A 21571-nucleotide genomic window follows, 5' to 3' on the forward strand; every position below is an offset into this window, starting at 1 on the left:
TTTAAAAGATTTGCCCTGCATAAAATAAAAATAAATTCTGGTACAGCTTGCGGTCAAAGTACAGTTTGCGGTCAAAAGGATATTTGTATATGTTTGACCGATGTTCAATACATTCGATTCAATTTGTTCAATTCAATTCAGTATATCATATTGTTGGCACAAAGCCTTGTATCTTCAAATTGGTACCCTTAGAGGAAAAAGGAAAAAAATACTTTTTTACGTTTTTTTCTGAAAGCAATGATATGTAATGTTTTATGTAAGGAAAAGTCTATGAAAGGAGCTTTAGGATTAAACAGGTGATGACTATCTCAGTATACCAGCACCGCATAGAGAATAGTACATCAAGGAAAGCTTGTCCTGACTTAAACATTACGGTTGCTGTTTGAAAGCTCTGCATGAGTAAATTCATTAAAGTGGAATTTAAACTGACAGCAGCATTTTACTATATCATATTTTTGAGTTTGCTTGACAAAGCCAAGTTACTGTTCATTGTTTTGATATGCTGCTTTGTTTGGAACAGCAACAGCCTAGCAACACCTTAGCAACCACCTGGGATACCATAGTAACCACCTAGCAACACTTTAGCAACCAGCTGGGATAACATAGCAATGGCCTACCAAAACCTTAAGAACACCCTGCATACTGTAATAATAGCCTAGCAACACCTTAGTAACTACCTGAGATACCATAGCAGTGGCAATCAACATCTTAGCAGCCACCGGAGATCACTTAGCAATGACCTAGCAACACTTCAGCAACTCCTGGGATTTCATATGAATGGCTTTATCAAGCCAACTTAAAGTTTGTTCAAATTTTTTTCTTCTATATGTTTGTCTTATTCACAACTTACTGATGACTTTTATGTTTGCAACACAGTAATTTAACTGGTGCTACCATATCAGGTTTTACTCTGCACTTTGGGTCATGTTGGGCTGGTTCGAGTCAGTTTTGGACAAAATTTTCTTGAGCTCGAATCAGCTTTGGACTCAAATTGGACTTAATGATATTGATCAAGTCGGGCTGGGTTCAGATGGAATTTCAGGCCCGATTAAAGCTCCAGAATGAGCCTGCTGGTTTATGCGTTCATTCAGTGCAGGACAATTGCTTATTTTATCATCACTGAAAAATGGGAACCAGGTGGCTAGGAAGTCAGAATTTGTTCGAGAGTCTCTGATTGTCCCTTTAATCCCTTGTCATCTATAAGCAGATAAATGCTACTTATGTAACCAGATCTAGGCTCACAAAAAAAACCCAAAAAATCCAACTGTGTTGGCCATTACGATGTTCCGGTGATAAAATAAGCATGTGTTTGCCATTTAAGGCTGGTTCACTTCCCCAGGAAGAAAATGTAGTAGTGTAATCAAGTTCTATTTCAGCGCTTAATGAGATTTTTTTTCCATAGCAAGGAACAGATTGTAAAATATCTATCCATGCTATAAGTTTAAAGTTCTCTTAGTGAAGATGACTCAACTGGTATCGATTAACACTGCATCACAGTCACTGACAGCTGCCATACGAGCTGTTTAGCCTGTAAGATGCTGCTGTGGTGGACGGCAGCTGTTGTGAAGGGTCTCGACTCAGGAGGATGGAATGTCCACAGCTGTTAAGGAAATCAGTTTTTTATTCTTGTTTATTGTTGGCAGGTTTAGCTTCTTTTCATGTTTCAAGCCATCTATTGAATGCAAAACATATATAAAATGGCTTTTTGGCCAAACCTCGAACAAAGAGGAGAGGACGTGCAGTGCAGTGCCATAAGTGTAAGCACTGGGAGCAAAAATGCTTTTCACTTTTCATTCCAGGTCTTTGGATTTAAGATGACAAGCTGGATGTGAGGGAATGTGGTTTTAATTTTGGGCTTATGGCTTTTATTGTTTGTGTCCAGGCCCTTTGTTTTAGGTGAGTGTAAGTTTTGGGGAAGTTGGATGAAATGTGGGTTTTAAGTGGTGAGAGTAGCGTTTTCCTGCTCCAATCCTGGAGGCCCACAAGTGCTGTAGAGGTTTATGTTTTTCTGCTCTAACAGAGACAACTCAGCTCAGGAATGATTTGATCATTAGCTAACGATGAGGCCCATGTGCAGGAAAAAGCAGAAATGATGCAATGCAGATCGAGTACAGGGCTGTGAATCACTAAGTTAAAGTCCCTGTCAATATGTTTTCAAATTTATTTTAACAGTAAAGACCTGCTGTGGAAAAGGTATTTACCCATGTTTTATTTAAGAAATATATATATATATATATATATATATATATATATATATATATAATATATGTATAAATTATTATACTTTAATAGTAGCTAAATGCACCTGCTGCTGCTTGCTGAGAATTGTGTGGGTGTGTCAAAACGGTGGCTTCAACAGGCCACTTCGCTCTTCTCAACTCTTCTCTGAATGATGAGTGGAAAGTGAAGATGTTTGAGAACACAGGCTATCATCTCATGCCAGGTAGATTATGAACATGCTGTCCAGTATTTCAGTGCTTAACAGCACAAATGTTATAGCCCTAACTTGTAGTTCACTAGCTGACTGCTTGTCTGTGCTCACACAAGCTCCTGTTTTGAGTCAACACAGTCATATTTGCACACACTGTGGACAAATTTCTTGTATGTATTAACGGGTGCCACGCCTGTGAAGTAAAAATACGGGGAAATGCTTGGAGCCTTCCATGCTGGTATAAGCTGGACTATGCTGATTTATGCTGGCCTATTGCTGGTCTAGCTGGTCACCCAGTATGATCGTGCTGGTTGACCAGCATACGAGCATCCAAAACACAAGATATGCTGGTTTTGCTGGTGAACAGTCAAGCTGGTCTGTGCTGGTTTTTGAAGCGAGATGAAGTCTGGGGATGGTATGTAATTGAGGTTTAGTTCTATAACGTATCACATTACTTCTTCAGCTAAAATGGACCTCTGACTGTTGTGCTCTCATAAATAAGCTTAATTGCTTATAGTGGGATCCAGGGGGCTAACACCCCCTGTAAGTAGGAAAACAGTGTCTAGCTATGCTACAAAAATGATGTGCTAAACCTTCATAGCAAGCATTGTTAACAGTTTAGAAAAGCTTATATAATGTACTCGCTGAGAGTTTTGGCTGTGCCTCGAGCAGATAGAGAGCAGTCACTTAATGCCAGAGAAATGCGAGTAGCTGACGTATAATATATATAACTAAAATCCTGCTAACTCTGATTTGTACTTCATCAGATCTGACCAATATCATTCTTTCTTGGCCAGTTCATAGTAAATACTTCACAATGTTTTTTGCTGCCCAGCTTGTTTCCATCAAAGTCACTTTTAGTGCTGAAATGCTTCACAAAATAATGTCATTTCAGGTTCAACATTTCAGATATCGATAGGAGTGGACAAGCCCAGTTTTGTTTTTGTCTCTTTTTTTTTTTTTTGCAAAAACACCTTCTAAAATATTTGTTTCTGACACAAACTTACTTTGAAATAAACCTTAAGATAACATTTTCATTCATAGATTTATGTAATCAAACAATTAATGCTTTAATCAAACAATGAATGCATCCTGCTTTACAAATACAAAGATATTTAAAGGCCTAAAAGCCTGAATACTGTAACATTAGTGTAACATTAATGACCTACAACACATCTAAGTAAGGTAAAAAGGTAAAAAGTACCTTTTCTTAAAGTAGAAATAGCAAAAACAATTCTGCTTGTTGCCACCAATCGTGTTTTTGACTGATTGTTGGTAAATTGAGGTCTCTATCCAGCTTTTCATTACAGACCTTATAAACATTAATGCTTTGAATAAACACGGGAGATTCCTCCATACAAAATAGTTTAATACTTAAATCTCAGCCCTTAAATATTTATTTTACTTAAATATAGGTCATTTCTATGACAGCAGGAAAGAGGAACAAGATTTGGTTCTTTGAAAACTTTTAAAAGATCACTGAACTGGTTAATGAACTAAGAGATACAGATATTCTCTAAACGTTGAACTAAGAGAGCCATGAAATAAGTCTCTTAAAAGTTAATAAGCAATTAAACTCACTAAACTGCGTCTCTGATCTTGACTGTCAAAAACATCAAGTATCCAGTTGTTTTTACCTTGGATAAGTCGATGTCATAGACTGTTTATATTTATAGACTCTATTATATTTATATTACCTTGCTAGCCTGTAATGAATGGCTGACATTTGCAGGTTAGTTAGATCAGTGGTTAACATGATAATTTATCATGGAGATTTTATACTGAATTCACTGACATACATTTTCAGAAAGAAACCAATGAATTGCCAAAAACATCAATAACACTGAGTAGACATCAAATCCAACTGAATGCTACCAAAGTGGAGGAAATTAAAAAGTGAAACACCGCTTGTCTTTCCGATTGTGGAGTTTCTTGCCCACTTTCACATTCCACACACTGCATGCAATACCATGCATTACCATTACTGCAAGTGTGGACCCTGCTGTAGTGTTACTTTCCATTTGCTAAATGGGCTGTAGGCTGACCCTTTGGTGTGTTTATTAGACAAATCTTTAATTCATGCACACAGATAATAACTATACATGTTTTACCTATACAATTTCTGAATTCTGAGCCGATAGATCCTAACTTTTCGTTTCCACCCCTCAGTATTAATAAACAATAAAAATGTCTGTTGCAAAAAATCATTTGGTTGGAAAGTAGCTTATGATGCAATGAAATGTATCTGTATATAGATGCAGAGAATGGATTGATGGGTAAATGTGGCTTGCCAAGTGTAATCTCCAAAATCTTCAGCTGTATTCAAAATAGCTTACCACATGCTGCTCACCTGCTGATTGTGCCCAAAAGTAGTTAGTAGTATGTAGTATGTGACCAACATGAATTTCTCCAGCACACCAAAGATACCTGGATGTACTTCTCAGGCAGAATATTCCAGTATGCAGCCAGAGCTATCTTCATGATATACTACATCCTAAAATGCACAGCAATCATTTCAGGAGGACATAACTACTGACTTAACCTCCTGGGTTGCTCCAAATAGCCTTGGTTTCAGTCTTATATGGATACATAAATTACATAAAAAGAAATGGCTTGTCCTGCTGCTACACTCAACAATAAAGTCCCATCAATTATCTCTGCTGGTCTTCAGTTGGGTTTACTTCACCTTTTTAAAAAGTTAACTTGCTGCATTGAAAATGTGGTTAAAACGCTGGCTGGGACAGGCAGCAGCAGTAATGCGGTCACTGTACCAGACTATAGTGGTGAAGAGGTCAGCTGAGCCAAAAGGCGAAGCTCTCTGTTTACCGGTCAATCTACATCCCGACCCTCACCTATGGTCATGAGCTATGGGTAATGACCGAAAGAACGAGATCGCAAATACAAGCGGCGGAAATGAGCTTTCTTTGTAGGGTGGCTACACTCTATTTGATAAAGTGAGGAACTCAGTCATCCAGGAGGAGCTCAGAGTAGAGCCGCTACTCCTCCGCATTGAGAGGAGCCAGCTGAGGTGGTTCGGGCATCTCATCCGGATGCCCCCAGGACGCCTCCCAGTGGGGGTGTACCAGGCATGGCCTACAGGAAAAAGACCCCGGGGTTGTCCTAGGACCCACTGGAGGATTATATCTCCAAGTTGGCCTGGGAGCGGCTTGGGGTCCCCAGGAATGAGCTGGAGGAAGTTGCGGGGGACAGGGTCGTCTGGGATTCTCTGCTCTCTCAGCTGCTACCGCGACCCTATCTGGACTAGCAGTTAACGATGATAATGATGATGACGAGGATGGACAATAATACTGAAAAATCTATATTATATTTATTTATTATGGCTTTTGTGTAATTTTCTATTAAATATGTTTCCTGCTTTCATTTGGTTGTACTTAATGACAGTTCTGACTGGAATCATAATAAATAAAGGGTGGTATCTGACTTTTGCACAATAATTACTGTATATTACTGTGTGTGACATTCCCTGTCACTTCTATGCAGACATTTATGCTTACCTAAATCAGAGTGCATTTACAAAATTGTCAATTCCAAATCCATAAAATGATGAAAGACACATTATAGAAGCACTTACAAATGGTCATTAAGAAAAGGTGACAGAGGTGATAGTTCTGTGTAATCCAATATGCAGAAACAAAGAACACTCAGCTTCACTGTCCCAGTGGCCTTATTATGATGAGCGGTGTAGGTAGTGAAAGCTAATTAGATTGTGAAAGAAATAATCAGCATGCCATGATGAAAGAGTTCTACAGAAACGGTTTAAATGCTTTCTTACACTACTTTTTTATATTCATGAGAACCAATAAACATATTTCGTAACGATTCATTAGAAATCTACGACGGCTATAAACTTCATGCCTTTGTTACGTGGAATTTGAAAAATCCTGCCTAGGTCTAGACCTATAATTTAGTGGAAACCATTCCAGTCATAAAGGCCCATGTGGCACTGTGGGAGCATGATGACGAAGAGGCACAAGGACTTTTTCCAGTTTCTTCTTTATTAGCATTTTGACTAAAATGCCATTTTTTACCTTTTTTTGCTCTTTTCCCTCTGTTACAGTTGCAAAGGAAGAAGCTGTTAAACAGTAATGTTGCTTATAAAATCATCAACAGTTTATGCCAGTAATGGCAAGATGGCTTAAGCTATATTACTAACTAAATAACATTATATTGACATAAGAGACTTTAAAGTACCCCTATAGTCATAATCGGATACTAAGTCGCAAAATAAACTACTAAAATGTAGAGTCTATAAACCTTAACACTAATTAAACATGTGAGGATCTATGAACATACATAATGATGCAAATTGTAAACAGCTCCATGCATATAAACCCGCTCCCCCTTGCTTCCGTTACCCTGCATGCTGGGTCTGTGTTAGCAGTAGCGATGCATGACTCTGAGTTTTTTTGAGTCAACTCTGACTCTTGACTCCTGCTTCTGGAGTCAGTTCTTTAACTTTACTTAGTTTTGACTATAACAATACCAGTGGCAGATACAAGGGTGCTGTAAATAGAACGAAGATTATACCATCCTAAATGTTTTATTTGAGCTACAACAGATCTGATATGATCACTATGTTTATCACTATCACTAGTTTAACAAAATAAATAAATAAATAAATATATATATATATATATATATATATATATATATATATATATATATATATATAAACTTTGGCTGGATGACAGACTAACATACCACTTCCACTGGATTTGCCTGGGATGGAATCTTGCCTAAACTGTTATAGACATTTATAAAAAGTAGCAAATTAGTAATGTTTTAAAGAAAACAATGATGGCCAACTTCATAATGATTAGGCTAGCAGGTTAGTGCTGTCACATGCTTGACATGCCTGAAAATAAACAAAGAATGCTGTGTAAACCCAAGTTGTTTAATTCTATATGCTGTCAAAATGACCAGGCCGATCACAACATTATGTTGAGGTGACAGAGTTAAAGAATTGACTCTAAGCACTTGACATTCATAGTCATTTGCCCAGAGTCGATAAACTGAGCCTGATGTGATTAATATGCTGAAACTGATGTCTAAATTGTGATGATTCAATTGACTGTGTGATCGCTGAAGGAAAGGTTGGCAGACCCAACTATTAGTAAGTATCCAATCATGTATGTACGTGTCCACTAAGTTGGCAACATAACAGCCTTAACAGGCTTGCTCTTGAAGGAGGTATTCACTGGCCATCACTAACAACTGCAATGCATTTAGATAACAGGCTGAGTACACTGAGAATTGGCATCCACCAATTTCAGACAGAAATGAAATAAATAAATAAACCTTAAACAGTCAAATGGCTGCAGGAACACATTAGCTCCTGTTTTTCAGGAGTCCTGCTCTAAGATTGCATCTTCCTGCACAGAATCTATAAAGACAAAGCCTGGTCCTATACTGCTGTTCTTATTGTTGGAGAGAACTGAAGCGGGCTCAAAGCCTGAGGTGTACCAGTATGTGCTTTATTTTGTTTTTACATTGAGTTGCTAGGTTATAAGCACCTACTTTGTACATGGGTGAGTGACATGCTATGGTTTTACTATACAATGATTTGATAACTATGACATATATTGCATTATTTTACAATACTTTGTGTGAATACATTTTCAGTGCAAAATAATTCACGTTAGCCATCTATGCCTCACAAAGTCTAAAAATGTCAGGAGGTGTAACTGTCTAACCACATATTAAGATTAAGCAAACTTTTAACATAAAGCGCTTTTATCCTGACATGCTTTTAAGATAGAGTGGGGAGGATATTGCATCATAAAGAAGACCCCAAGCCCAAGCCCAAGCCCAAGCACTCTCAGAAATAAAGATATGAAACTGTCACTGGGGCAGTACCCCACACTTGAGGTGGGACCCTCAAGTGTACATCTCAGTACCTTCAGTCAGGGAACATAATTGTACCATAATCCATTAAAATGATATTTTCTAACTTGTATTTCTAAGTTGGCTCCACACACCCGGTCTCATCTCCGACCTTTTATTTTATTGTTCTGTTTTAAAACATTATGTTCTGAAAATGTACAAATATGTACTTTTCATCTGGAAAAACTTACTCAAGGTACACAACTGGACATTTGTATTGTTTCTACCTTGGTTAACAAAACATGTACCTGCATAGTATCTAACAGTGTTTCTGACAATGTGCGAAAATCATTTTCGAAGCTTGTTCAGTTTACTAAGTCGTGTGATGTGAACATGAAATTTATAATACTGTTTATTTATTAAAAAAAAAATTCAAGGGCAAACATTTATGTGGGTATAAGTACAAAGACTAGTTTAAACAAATTAGTAGTGGTTAATTACTAATAATTTATTAATAATAAAAATATTTTTCTTTAATGTGTGGTTTAATGTGCACCCTGACATTTTCCGGATTGTAAAATGAGTGATCTTGTTAAAAAATGACTGACCAATTCTTGGAGACACAAAAATGCACATCATATCTTTTTTAGAAATACTGACTGTAGCCCATTTGTTGCTGCGCAAGTTGTCAGTCAATTAGTGGAAAGGAACCATCATAGGACCATTGCTGACCAAATCAAATGGTCTGAGTAGTGGACTATTCTCTAAATCATGCACTAACTTTCTCCTGCTGTGTCAGTCTCACTGCTGTACTCAGAATGATCTACCACTCAAATAATATCTGCTCCTATGGTGGTCCTTTTCCAGCTATATTGTAGGCAAGCCTGAAAACGTGGCCAGTGAGTATAGATACCATGCAGCTAATAAACTGGTAACTCAATGTACATTATTTTGACTTTTTGTCCATTTGTCCCTACCAGTACTTTGGTCACTGAAACATGCTTTAATGTCTCTGTTGACAAATTCACTCTTCATGTGCTTGGTCACTCTTCACTAGGCCTCACTATACAATCCGCCGATGAACTGCTAAGCAAATGCAAACATGCAGAGGATCTGCAGTGGTTTATTTTTCTTCTCTTGTGCATACAAAAGATTCGCTTGAAATTTTTGTAAACTTTAGAGCTTATGCAAGGCTGCCTGGGTGTTCCCAAAGAGGCCAGGAAGCTCAAATGATGCTAGTGGATCCACAATTCTCATCTTAGGATATGAGAAAGACTAAGAATACACACAGCTGCATCTCTATTCTTTAACCCACTTAGGCTCTTCTTGACACCTTTTAATGGAGACAGTGTGGCTTGAAGCTTTATATTCACTCCCTCCACACTTTATATTCCTCCTTAATATTCTTCAGAGAGTAGCCAGAGGCAGCTGTGAACACAAGGGTCCGCACCAATCTCGATATGTTGCTTCATTCTCACTGAGGCCGGAGGAAGTGAACAGAATGAGAGGAGCCAAAAGCAACAAGGACTGGCCTGCGAGGAAGTTCTTCGGAGAAATGAAAGAAAAGAAAAAAGTGGGGAAGAGAAAATATGACTCTGCAAATCCAAGTCACTTCTGTTTGTAATTTAAGACTTCCCTGTCTGCACATTTCTCAGGGAGGCAAATATCTGAAGCAGCTGGAGCTGCAAGGCGGAGGGATTGAAGGCCTTTTGAAGGTCTCTTTTCGTCTGGGTTATTGTCTATATGTGAAGACACTGGGAGGTTCCACTTAAAGTGGCTTTTACATGTGAGTGAAGTTCCTGTACGAGTGCAGCTTTTCAATTTAAACTGCAGTCACTCCAGCTGGAAAATATAAAGTACAGTAGTAGAGTGTGTTCCCAATACTGTATATTGAAGTATCGCTATTTCTTTTGCAATTTTTAGCTTTCTACATCATTTGAACACAGAAGTTGTGAATGACAGTTTTGTAATGGATGGACCAATAGAAATGCTTCAAAATTTCTTGGTATAAAATATCTTTACATTATTACACCATTTTTGAGATGCTTGTTTTTCCTTGGACAGTGATGACAAAGGGCTGTGCAAAAGTCCTAGGCATCTGAGGACATGCTATGTAAAGCTATTTTGACAATTAAATGTGACTGTGAACACATAAGCCCCAGGTTATCAAAGTATTGATATAGCATCTGGTCTTTCTGCATAGAAATGTCAGCAAAAATAGGTCCTATACCAGTGTTCAATGCTGAAAGCCTGAGGACATTCCAGAACCTATTAATCTTTTATATTAATCCTTTATTAAATTAAAATCAATGTACTGCTGATGTAACTTTAAAGTCATCTATGTCACATAATAAATTATTTCTTGTTATGTATTCAAAACTGCTAAATAGGTAATAGGAGCATCCCTAAACCTCATAATCTATGAATATGCATCATTATGCAAATTGTAAATGCCTCCTTGCTCTTAGTTTTTAAGCCCCAACCATTTCCCTACTGCTCTTTATGCTCACTAAAGAACTTTTCAATTGAGAGGTTTTATTACACACTTCTGTGGCTTTCCCCAGAAATATCTCCTGATAAATAATTTACTTGGTGAATGGTGGTCTCTGAATTTTGTACTATATTGTGCTTGTTCTGAACTGAATGTGGTGGTCCATCTGTTGGGAATATGTCTGTTATTGTATCCATCAGACTAGAATCACTTGATTTGAGTGGACAGATTTGGCTGAGTTACTCTACGCCCATTTACATGTGTACAGCTAGCCATAGGTCACTCAGTACAAAAGTGAGTCGTTACTTCATTGGGAAAGTCCCTCAACTCTGTCCATCTCTGCTCAACTATCACGGATTGTCAGATGATGAGTTGCCAGTTTGAATACAGGCCACTGGAGAGTACATGTGTCCTAGTAAAGAATGGAGATGAAGTCAGAATTTGCTTCCCAATGAAACACTTGAAAAAAGGAGAAAAAGGGAGTGCATGACAATGTGGTTCCTATTATTGTGGTTTATTGAGTTTAGAAAGTTTATAAGTTTTTGTCCAGTTAGCGTGGATGTGATCAGTTTTCATTCATGTAATATCAAGCCTGTTAGTCAACGTAGCTGCAGTGTTTGACACGATGCTGTAGGTAAAAAAAACAAAACAAAAATTGCCAGTATTGCCACACTGTTAGCTCAAGCGTGGTTGTTGTCTGACTCACCTACACCAGTATCTGTCAATGACTCTAATCAAACAAGCTAAACTTTTACAAGTAAACTTAAAACAAGTAAACAAGTCAAATTGATCTGGAAGTATGGATCACAGAAAAATCTTAATTTTAATAGAAATGAACTAGGTATGAAAGATTCATTTTTATATTGAAATCACAATTTTAAAAAATTCAATTTTTAAAATGAAATATTATTTATAGCCTCTATAATTAACAATGCTGTTTCAAATTTGAAGTGTGCATATTTAATCTACTTACACAGAGCTTGTGAACTACCTGTAGATGAGCTAGACCTAACTAATTGGCAGTCAGTCCACTGTTCAAGCTGTGGATATTTTGGCCATAATAACAACAATAATAATAATAATAATAATAATAATCATAATCATAATCATAATCATAAACATTATTGGTCAGCAAAATTGCAGTTACATATTTTCTTTTGTTCATTTAAATAACTGCTTAATTATCAAGCACTTGAACTGAATCAGGTGTTGTTGGGGCAGGAAATTGAACCAGGCAGTACAGTACATTTATGGACCATTCTGCTGAAAATAACTGATGTTATGATCTGTAATTGAAATAGTAATAAGCTGAATATATTGAAAATCATTATAGGGTACTTCCTATTGGGAGGTGGCTGTCCCAAACCCTAAGCCCTATATTTTAACTTGTAAGTGCAATATTATATTTCTTTGCATTTTTCCCAATATATTTAAAGATTGTTTTGATTTATTTTAACGGTTTAGGTTTATAATGAATTTAATTTTTAAAAAAAAATGCTGTCCCTGGTTTACGTCACTACTTAAACACAGAGAATTTTAGTCCATAGGCGGAGCTTTATTTTAGCCATAGCTCTGCATTTTAGGTCAGGAAGTGAGGAGAAATTACGATATCCCGTACCTGCCAGAAACTGCATAGAAGAAGCATTTGTTCAAAATACAGTTGTATAGAAACGTTTGAACACACCTGGTCAATTTACATTCACATACGTGGTTGAAGTGAAAATAAGGTTACACTCTATAGAGAACTAACTGTTTATTTCAATTTCTGTATATTTAGACTCTGTAAATATATGAATAATACAATAAATAATACTATAATATAATAACATAATAAAATATAAAACTTTTTCAATATGTTACATTAAGTAAAATAAGCAGTAAGTGCACATTAATTGTGCAGAAATGTGTTCTCTGTAGAGGGTGTGTTAACTTATTTTCATAAAACGTCATTTGAACATGTGAAATGTTTTGCATACAACAGTGTTAGTGCTAACTTGTAATTGATCTTATATCATAATACCATGACATATTTGGAAATATTTTTTATTCAATTTTATCAGCATCACCCAGCAGTTGTACAGAGGTTCCTCAGGACTCCAGTGCCAGAGATCTACTGACCTGGAGAGTTTACTTCTAGTAGATATAATCCAGATGCTCCTGAAGGCCTTGATTGACCCCTTTGAGAGTAGCCATAAAATGTCTGCCTATAATGGAGGTCACTCAGATGAACTATGCATTTTTTTCTTTAGTAACTTTGATGAAATATACTTTGATGGAAATGTTTATGGTTTACAAAACTAGTGAACTTGATTTTAATCTTGATAGATGTGCAAACAAGTCAACATTTATTAGATTAAGGTTTAAACTAAACTCTCCAGAGCTTTAGATGACCTAGACTATATTTGGGCACCCCCATTATGTGAAGGTTCTTTAAACTTCAAAAAGGTTCTTCACATTATGACTTACAAAAATTGTTCTTCAAACCAGCCCTGCGATGGACTGGCGACCAGTCTAGGGTGTATCCTGTGTGTGTGTGTGTGTATGTTCTTCAAACCACACATTGAAAGTTTCTTTATGAAACCAAAGGTGTTCTTCCATGGCATCTTACACCTGGAAGAAGAACCAGTCAGAAGATTGCTTTGTCCTCTAATCTTTTCAAACTAGGTCAAACTAGGTCAAATTAGCTTCTTGCATACCTTGACAGAAGGACGGTTTCAATATTTGTGGTAATTCTTATTTCCCAGAACCATACTACTGTTCACCTGCCAGCAATTGCTAATGTTTGTGGTTTTAATCAAAGGAGCAACTCGTGTTTTGGACATACTTTTGCAGGAGCAGCTTTTTTTAAACCCACTTCCTCGACCGTGTTCATGCATCCCTGCAAAAATCACATGATCGTAACAAGCTATGTTTCATTACTTTTCTTGTGAAGTCAGTCTTAATTTGCATTGTACTGTGTGAAGTAACATGAAGTTGCTCACTTGAATTTGCAGACCATGCCTGTACAAAATCATTATATTGGATATGTACCATATCTCTCTCTCTCTCTCTCTCTCTCTCTCTCTCTCTCTCTCTCTCTCTTTCTCAACCCAAGTCATACCATAGCATGACAAACTGTAATAGATTCTGTCACAGAAAACAGATGTTTTTTTTTGGCTTTTTGACTAAGTACAAGTTCAAAGGTTTGCCTCATGTCGCACCCTGAGCCAAGCCCCACTGGACGTCAGAACTGACCGAAAGGAAGGGCCGAAGCCTTCCTGTCCCTATGAGGAATCTCAGGCACCTCAGTCTCCCACAAAACCCCCAGTACTGGACCATAAAGCCAACTTTATGTGGACCAGATGTTTCTGATCACAAACTTAAGTCTTCTAAAACAATGAACTGTAGAGTTTAATCTGCCAACTCAGACAGCGCTGCTGGTGTCTTCAGTAATAAAGAATTTTCTGCATATGACAAAGGGCAAGAGGTCGACATTATACTGTACTCAGATGGGTCCAATGCTGCATTTAAGCAAGTGCAACCAGTTACATCAAAACATTCGATCTCATGCCTGTTTTGCTTTGCAGGACACCAACACTTTACCATGGAGAAATTTGTAATGTAATTTTTGTCACCTAATCGCACTCAAGTTTACACAAACATGGGAGGGGTACCAGGAGTAATGCTAAACAGCTAATGGAGATAAAATGTATCCTGGCAATGCTGCATGAAATCAACAATCAAAGCATGCACGGGAGCTCAAATGCCGCATTTAAAATTGACCCTGTCTCGGTTACTGAGCCTGAGTAATCCTCCATATTATTTTACTGATTACAGTTTTAATCAGGTAATAAATACATTGTAATGCAATCAGCAGTACATGTAGGGCTGAAAAATGTCTCCCTTCTAATGATTGATTTCAGGTGTTTCAGCCACATCCATTGCTAAAATGTGTATAAAATAGCCTTGCAATCTCCATAGACCAACATTGGCTTTAGAATTGTTCATACTAAAGTGCTCAGTGATTTTAAAAGTGCCACTGTCATAGGATGCCACCTTTGCTACAAGTCAGTTCTTGAACTTTCTTTATTACTAGGCCTGCTCCAGTCAGCTGTATGTGCTACTTTTGTGAAATGAAAGGTTCAAATAGCACCAACAGCTTGGCCACAAAGCAGAACAGCACACAAACTCACAGAGCTGGCTGGCAAGTTCTGAAGCATGTAGAAAAACACATATCCTCTGTTGCATCACTCACTATAGAGCTCCAAACTGCCTCTGGAAGTAACAAGAATCAGCAGAAGAACTGTGCACTGGGTCCTTCATGAACTGGGTTTTCAAGGCCAGGCAGCTGTACACAAGCCTAAAATCACTATGTGGAATGCCAAGCGTCTGCTGGAGTGGTGTAAAACACGCCACCACTGGACTCTGGAGCAGTGGAAACAAGTCTCTAGAATGATGAATCATGCTTCACTATCTGGCAGTCTGAGGAATGAATCTAGATTTGTCGAATGCCAGGAGAGCCTATTGGAATGTATTGTGCCAATAGTAAAGTTTGGTGGAGAAGAGATAATGATCTCAAGCTGTTTTCCAGTGTTTGGGCTCAGCCTCTTAGTTCCAGTAAAGGCTAATGTCAATGTTACAGCATACAAAGATATTGAGAGACATTCAGACCTAAAATTACATGTTTTCAACTTTGTGGCAACACTTTGGGAAAGGCCCTTTGCTGTTCCAGCCTGACTGTGCCCCTATGCACAAAACAAGGTCCATAAAGATATGGTTTGATGACTTTGGTGTGGACGAACAGTGGCCTGACAGAGACCTGACCTGACATTGATTGCAAGCCGGGTCTTCTCATCTAACATTGGTGTCTGACCTCACAATGGGCACAAATTCTCAGAGGCACACTATAAAATCTTGTGGAAAGTCGTCCCAGAAGAGTAGAGGCTGTTACATCCACAAAGAGAGGGCCTAGTCTATATTAATGCCCATAGGTATAGGCAGTCTAATAACTCCTTATATGTGTAATAGTCACATGTCCACACACTTTTGGCATATAGTGAGCTTCAAGGAATTGTACCTACACTAAAGAAGATGATTCCAAAAAACACAAGATTTTTACCATTACATTATCTGGAAAAAGAAGAACATCAAAAAGCTTAAAATTCTTAATTAAAATTGTGCTCATGCAGCGATCAGGAGACCATCACTTATAAATATTAAAGCCTATGAATCACCAAGAACACTAAGTACAGTCACTACAATACCAAACATCCCATAAGTTTTTCCATCTCAAAGGTCCAAAAAACCCTCTATCAGACCCTTTCTGATCATATCTTAGTTTGTGTAGTCGGAGCAACACATTTATGTAAATAATTGTTTTCGGCTGTTTTGTTCCAAGCAGAAAGCTTAATCTGTGTATCTGTTTCCATTGAAACCTGACCAGAAGAGGTCATGACTGCATTACAAGCTATTTGGACTTATTCCGATCCTCAGACCGGGAAACCAGTTTTAGGTCACTTTAAACAAAGAAAACAAATAGAATTCATCAAAGTCAAAGTCGTTCACCAAATTCTTCCTGGCTAATAACTAAGGAGAAACAATGGAACTAGCTGTGATTCATAGAGCAAAAAGAGTTCTTAATGCAGAAGTGCTCAGGTGGCTGGATGCAATTGTAATAAATGTTCTCCTCACTGACCTCTCTTCTCCTTCTACTAGATTGATTTGTCGATCAGTTCATTATTGTCAGGGGTGCTACTATTCGTAAGTGTTATTTTTGGAAAAATTTGTACTTTACTCACATATTATTGAATACTTTTAATCTATACCTCTACTTTTACTCACAAAACATACTTGTTATGCCTGACATTTTTTATTAAAACCGTTGGTTGGCACAGTTTTATCCTGGGCATATTGTACAGTAGACTAGCAGCAAATGGAAGCTGAAAATCTTAGCTAAAAAACACACTTTCACTGTCAAAGCATATTTCCTGAACTTACAATGGCAGTTTGCAGTTAAACTGGACATTTTACCAATTATTTTATTGTTCTTTAGCCTACATTAACATGACAGTTTATTATAAACATCTTTTTTTCTAGTTACAGATTTAAACAAATGAAACTGATATGCACAGTCATATGCCAACAAATATGTGTGCAGCATGTAAATTGTATTTGTGTCTACCCCGACTCAGCTCTTTACAATGAACATTGGTCAAGAGGACATTCGTATTTCTTAAATTTTGTCCCCCTTCTGACCCAAACATTAGCAGTGCCAGCCAACTCTGTTCCCCTCTACTTAGAAGAAATCTTAAAGTCCATGATATTTTCCTCTGTGTCTTACCAATCAATTGAGTTCCAATGAATTTTAATCTGTTGTTGTTTATTTAAAACATCCAAATTCATATTACTGTAACATGAAACTTCCCACAGCTATGCTAATTCTATGTATGTGGGGACCAGTGCCTCTGATTAATCACTGCACCACACACCACAGTATCACACACCACCATACAATGAATACTTCTAATTTATTTAGTAAAAAAGTAATTAATCGTTACTTTTACTTAAATATGTTTATCTCTTTTAATTAAGATAAACAAACAAAGCACCCACACTTTCACTCGCTCTGTATTTTTCCATCGCAGTTTTAAAATCTGTTTTTTTTTTTATTTAAAGTTGAGTTTGAAATTTAGAGTGGATGCTAATCTGTGTCAAATATATATTTGAAATAGTGCAATAAAATATTTAATATTTAAATAAGCTTATTTTGAATACTCATGCACAGTGGTGAACTGTCACTATTAGGCCTTCAGTTTGGGTCATAAATGACAAACCTCAGTCATTAATGAGAACAAAAATACAGGTTTATGATAATGCTACTTTCTACCAGCATCTCTGTGGGATTCTAGTAGTATGTTAGCACTAAGCTAAAGCAATTCACACAAACATTTTTTTCTAAATATAGAAAAAGATTCTAAAATTCTAAAATAAAAAAAGACATCTGATGCTTGTAAAATACATTCCTAGTTTTATTTGAAGCTTGTAGCATTTACTTTGTAGCAGTTTTAAATGAACCTCCGGCTTAGAGCTGCTGCTGCTTCCATTTCTAACATGCGAATGAAACACATTAGTCAGGGGAACACTCGCACTCGCAGTCAGTGATGTATCTAGGACTTCCAGAAGGCCTAGAGTAATGTTTGTTTCTTTCCCATTCAAATCAGAAGGTGATTGATTCTACTGTCTGTTAGTTAATAATTAAGGTAATAGTTAATTTGACACGTTAGGCCTTCAGTTTAGCTGCTGAAGTCCTGACCAGAGAGAACTACTCTGGCTGTATCTACTTGGATACTACAGAGAAAAAAAGCATTTTTATTGGATATTATTTCTATTGCGAGTTTAACCCTTTGGTTTCCAATCAAATAAGAAGGAAATAGGAGTATTACTACAATACTTGTGGAAATTAAATGCACCAAGCATATTGGTTATATTAAATAAAAATGAACAAAAAATTATAGACATTTTTTTACTTGACAGAAATTGTTCTCTGAAGTCCTAGAGCACCCTGAGGGTTTCGCCACTGCCCATGCACAATGTTGTTATTCTCCTGTAGGCATATGAACAAATTTGCCAAAGCACTTTGTCTTTCATGGTAATCATACTCTTTATGATATGTCTCTCAGAATAGGCAAAGATGTCTACCATTACAAGGAAGCAGTAAATCTTTCATGACAAAACCTCGTATCTTTAAAATGACAGCTTTACAGGAGAAGCAAAAAGACATTCTTTGAACTTTGAATAGAAGTTAATGAAACAATGTTTTAAAGTATTTTAGACAATTTAAATTGGTCCATTTATCATACAATGTATAGGACAGCTGGCATTTTCAAATTCTGTAAAAAAAATTAATTAAAAATAAATTGAAACAACAAAAAGAGATACACGGTTTTATTCTGACAGTGACAAAACGGTGAAAAATCATGAGTGATTCTGTTTACCCCAAAATAAACATCTCTGGCCCAAATTCTCAGCGACAGCAGTAAACAAAACAAAAGTTTCCCTCATGGTATTCCCTCATATCTTAAAATATCTAAAAACAGAAAGGGATCCCCACAGACCACTCAAAAGAGTAAGCTGACCTTCCGCTCAGTGAGGATGCCTATAGAAGGAAGGGACGGAAGTCGTCGTGTAAGAGGGAGGAGAATTCCTGTCGAATTACAAGAGATGTGGCGGCTGAGAAGCTCCAGCTGCCAAGTCATTGAGTCATGGTCTGTGAGGAGGAGACACTGAGTGCATTTCTCACTCCCACTCTCACGCCGACTCTAACCGGACACAGCATTGCACTGGCCACGGCACAGAGCCAGCCAGTCAAACATTTCATTGCACTGAATCAGTTAGCGCTAGTTTAGTCTGTTGCTATACTCATGGGCCTGCCTGATAAGCCACTATCTGAACTACATGCGAGGAATGTCAGAAGAAAAATAAAAAAAAGTAGAGAGCATTAAAAGAAGCTGCCATATGGGAATGGATAGTTATCTCTAAATCCTGTCCAACTTTCTGGTCAGCACAATGTGCTATAATACAGCTTCCCTTGGAAGTTATGCAAATGAAAATCTATACAAAAACTTTATGTGGTGAGGGAGTATAGGAAAGAATGTTAAGCACATAGTAGCCAAGGTAACAGGACAGATGTTATTAAATAAGGGCCTGCTTAACAGAGGTCTGCTCTACAGTAGCCTGACTGTTTAGTTACATGAAGTAGAACACACATGAGGAAAAATAAGGAAAACACTTATATTGTAAATGTTGCAAGTATACACAAAGCAAGAAATAAGGATGGAACAAAAACTTGTATGTCCAAAATGATAACTTTACATTAGAAGTGAAAAACATTCTTAACTTGGAAGTTAATGTAACCAGATATTTTTCCAAACAATTTTGGACCATTTCTTTTGGCCTATTCATTGCAACATTTAAACACAATGTGAAGAGTAACAAATTATGGAGTTTTCAAATTATGCAAAAAAAGGGTTTTGCGTGACGGCAAAGATATACTTCTACATCACGTATTGTATGCCAAAGTTTCCTACTTCAGACACTTACTATTTTTGCATCCAGATGACTAATGAACCTGCTTGCCACTTTCTGCACTTCTACAAAATGTTGAGCTTACCACTTAGTTTCCAATATAATATGCATATCACAAATACAGGGTAATGCTTTCTTTAACAGTGGCTTAAGTTCTAGGTATGTCAGGTACCATGCTGGTGAGTTCTAAGACTGTTCCAAAACATTACACTGAAATGCTCAACAGGTTCTACGTATTGAGCCAATATGAGGTACAAATTGCTCAAAATGCTGTGTCTTTATTTTGGGTAAGATGAGTACATTACACTAAAAGGCCTTACATGTACTAGTTATTAAGCAGACAAAGGACACAGTAAACTATCTCAAATTGGATGAGTATTTGTAGGTAGTAAGTGCACCGTTGTGGCCATTCTGCTGTTTGAATAGAAATCGACTCTGATATTTTCAATTGATGTTATCAAATAAAATGTTTTCCACTCATAACCCTGTAATCAGATTAAGTGGGACACTGTTGGTTCTCAGTGTGTGTGAAATGTTGTGACTCTGTGTTTAGCTGCTTTTGAGCAATGAGAAGTGAAAGGGGATAGGTGAGAAAATAATTCATGCCACTTTACAAAGACAAAACGATATAATAATATATTATATCGTACAACTACAATACAATACAACTGCCTGTGTATTCAACTGATAAAATGAGCCACAATAAATAGCTTTTAAGCAAAATACGTAATACAATATTCACATGAGGAACCTCTAAAAATGTCAGAAACTGGCATTTCAGTGTAATTTAGATTAACTGTTTTGGAACTTTACAATCATGTTACTCACCAAAATTACTTTGGAGTTTGTGCCTCACACTTGCCTGGGTACCTAGAACTTAAGCGACCATAAAAGAAAGCTTTGCTAACTATAGATCAATCAGTATTACGTTTGTACTTAACACTAATTAATCAAGTATGAGTACAACATTAAGTGCCTGTTTCTGATGTAAGAGATCTCTGTACACTTTCTAAGTGAAATACTATGTGTGGCCATTTGCAGTTATTAGCAATTACATCAATACTTCAACAACTTGTCCAGTACCTATACTCTACTGAACATTCACCACCTCTGGGAATAGCAAATTAGACTCAGGGAAAAATCTTAAGTATGTTCAAAAGCCAGTGGAAATGCCATCAGAAACGTACCGTCCACTGCTGGCCTCAGACAGATCAAGAAGCACCTAATGCCGACTCTGAAGTCCTTATATGGTTGTGAGCATCTGCACTTCTGGTCCTCTACATAGCCTGATAGGGCGGCTGGGAGCGAGGAGGAGAAAGACATTCATTACATAAGCAGCTTGACTTAACAGGGATCAGGCCTGAACCTTGAACTCAGGGATTTGTCAACAATGCTTCCTGGGAATGCCTGGAATGTTTTGAGCCTGTTTCGCTCAATTCGTTGCCACAAGAACAAGCTGGAGTTTGTTCTTCGGTACACTAACAATCCACCATTGTTTGCTTACCAGAGCACTCAAGCTCTGGATGGGTGAGGACTATTGGGAGCAGCATTAGGATAAGCATTTTTTGAGACTGTGTGTTTGTCATCAAATAAACCCCACTTACTAGGAGGTCCCTATGCAGCAGTCAACAGCTGGAGCCTTTTATTCTAAAGTAGCTGGATACTTGTGTGTATAGAAAAACACAACAATTTTACTATCTAATGCTCCAAAAGATTATAGATGTGATTCATCATGTGTATTC

At 37.2% G+C, this 21571-nt stretch overlaps 1 protein-coding gene across 2 annotated transcripts in view; it reads right to left on the reverse strand.

Moving 5' to 3' along the window:
- Positions 1-21099, reverse strand: part of LOC108430661 (KATNB1-like protein 1) — a 71254-nt gene extending 50155 nt beyond the window's left edge. For both annotated transcript variants that reach the window (XM_017703284.1, XM_017703282.1), the window contains exon 1: positions 21017-21099. The gene's annotated coding sequence lies outside the window, so the exon portion shown is untranslated. The remainder of the gene's footprint in view (positions 1-21016) is intronic.
- Positions 21100-21571: the final 472 nt, after the last annotated feature.

Source organism: Pygocentrus nattereri, chromosome 10 (genome assembly GCF_015220715.1).
Source record: "Pygocentrus nattereri isolate fPygNat1 chromosome 10, fPygNat1.pri, whole genome shotgun sequence".
Lineage (NCBI taxonomy): Eukaryota > Metazoa > Chordata > Actinopteri > Characiformes > Serrasalmidae > Pygocentrus > Pygocentrus nattereri.